The following is a 1,904-nucleotide window of genomic DNA, read 5'->3' on the forward strand; positions in this document are numbered from 1 at the left end:
TAGTGTATGTGTATAGTTAACTCATGTGAAATTTAAAAAACAGGTAGTGACAGATGTTCTGAACTCCAGCGCACATAATGCCAAGTGATTAACAGGAAGAAAACATGAAGTTGCATAATAGCACTGTAGTCTGCATGTGTCCACGTACACCTGCCCACCTCATCTCCTCACCACGAATCACGCCAGCAGTTAAAAAGACAACTCAATTCATGCATTCGTTACTCTTTGTTCACTGTGCCTTCACGACGTTCCCGACTGGAGTACACGTCGACCACTTCTAGAGCAGCTAACCAATGGTCCTCTTCAAGATTTCTGCCTGTTTTTTTTTAAATCTCCCACATATCGGCATTCTACAGGAAGCCCAGTTTCGTTCTACAGGAAACGAGAGCCGTCTACGGGAAGGCTTCTATAAGAAAGGAAAAACAGCTTTACGGAGTAGGAAAACCTAGGATTTTCATTGAATTTGAAGCTCCAAATGAGGTAGGCTTGAAAAATTCTCTGTGCATGATTTGTTGGTGCAAAATGGTGAATTGAACACGACATTAAATTGAAAAATGAGAGTAAAAGTCTACCTGTTTATTCAACAAACTATGAAAGATTGCCTGCATATTTCACTGTATTTGCCCAAGTTCTTTCTTTGCACCCCGAAATCTCCTCATCATCTTTAAAATTCTACTGTAAAGAAGATATATGTTGTAGTAGAGGCCACCGTGTGTGCATGGAAACCTGAATTTACATATCTATCTATGTGATTGAGAAGAGAATTTGTGCCCTTATGCTCAGTTCTACAAAATAAACATTCTCCTTTCAATAAACTGATAGTGGAATTCTGGGTGAAAAAAACAAGGGAATTATTGCTATCTGGTATTGTGAGGAACACAAGAGAAACTCCTCCCTGGGTTCAGAAAAAACCGAATTCAACTATCCTCTGTTTCAGGGATTGACTGTGTTTTTTTCCCACCTGAGCATTTTCTTTTCTGGTTAAAGCACAAACTCAACCCCATGCCAATTGAATAAATTGAGAAGAACATTGATGAGGGAGCACAGGACATTCAAGAAGAGGGCAAGCATAGAAAGAATAAAAAGAAAAATGGGAAATGGGCCAGATTGCTGAGCCTAAAACAGAGGAAGAAACAACAGCAAAAACACCAAGGGAAAAGAGGATGCAGAGTAGGACAGAGAAGGCCAGAAAAGCCCAAATGAAGGCTACCACAGCCAAAGCAGGCACACAAAAACAAAAGGAAAAGACACAGCCTGAGATCTCAGCAACACACACAGAAATAGTTGACACGGGGATTTCTATAGGAAGTAAGGAAAAAGAACAGCAAGAGGAGAAATCACCTGAGATATGGGCAAGGGAGGCAGCAACTGTGCTTACTACCTTAAGCACGCCTCCAAAACAAAAAGGGAAGTGAAAGAGGCAAGCCTCCATGTACTTTAAAGAAAGGAGGAGCACACGGATCAAAGTGGACAAACCCTAGCCACAGTCAAAGGAGCCAATTATCATTGAGGACACCACAACTAAACAAAAGGAGGAGTCTCCTTCAAAGATATCCATCACCTATGAATGAGGAAGCCCAAAAACCTCCACCTAGAGAGAGAGGAATAAGATGATGGACTCAAAGACAACTCTACAAGAAGCTGAGATGGTTCTACATGAAACTATGGCTAAGTTAAAAGAGAAAGAGAAATTGGAGGAAAAGGCAGCCAAACCATCACAGGAAGAAAAAAAGGCTGAGGAAGTATTGGAACTAAGCCCTCAGCCTAACTTGGGCTCATACTACAACCTGTTAGAAGCCGGGAAGATAATTCCTTAGAAATTTGCGGTACCACTATTCTTTGCAGTAGAACAAGAAAGGGTGAGGACTCACACTTGGATGAGGATTGCCAAGTCCAAGGGTGTG

The sequence above is a fragment of the Pinus tabuliformis genome, chromosome J (assembly GCF_031772625.1).
Source record: "Pinus tabuliformis cultivar Carrire ecotype Pingquan chromosome J, CPIR1, whole genome shotgun sequence".
NCBI classification, from domain to species: domain Eukaryota; kingdom Viridiplantae; phylum Streptophyta; class Pinopsida; order Pinales; family Pinaceae; genus Pinus; species Pinus tabuliformis.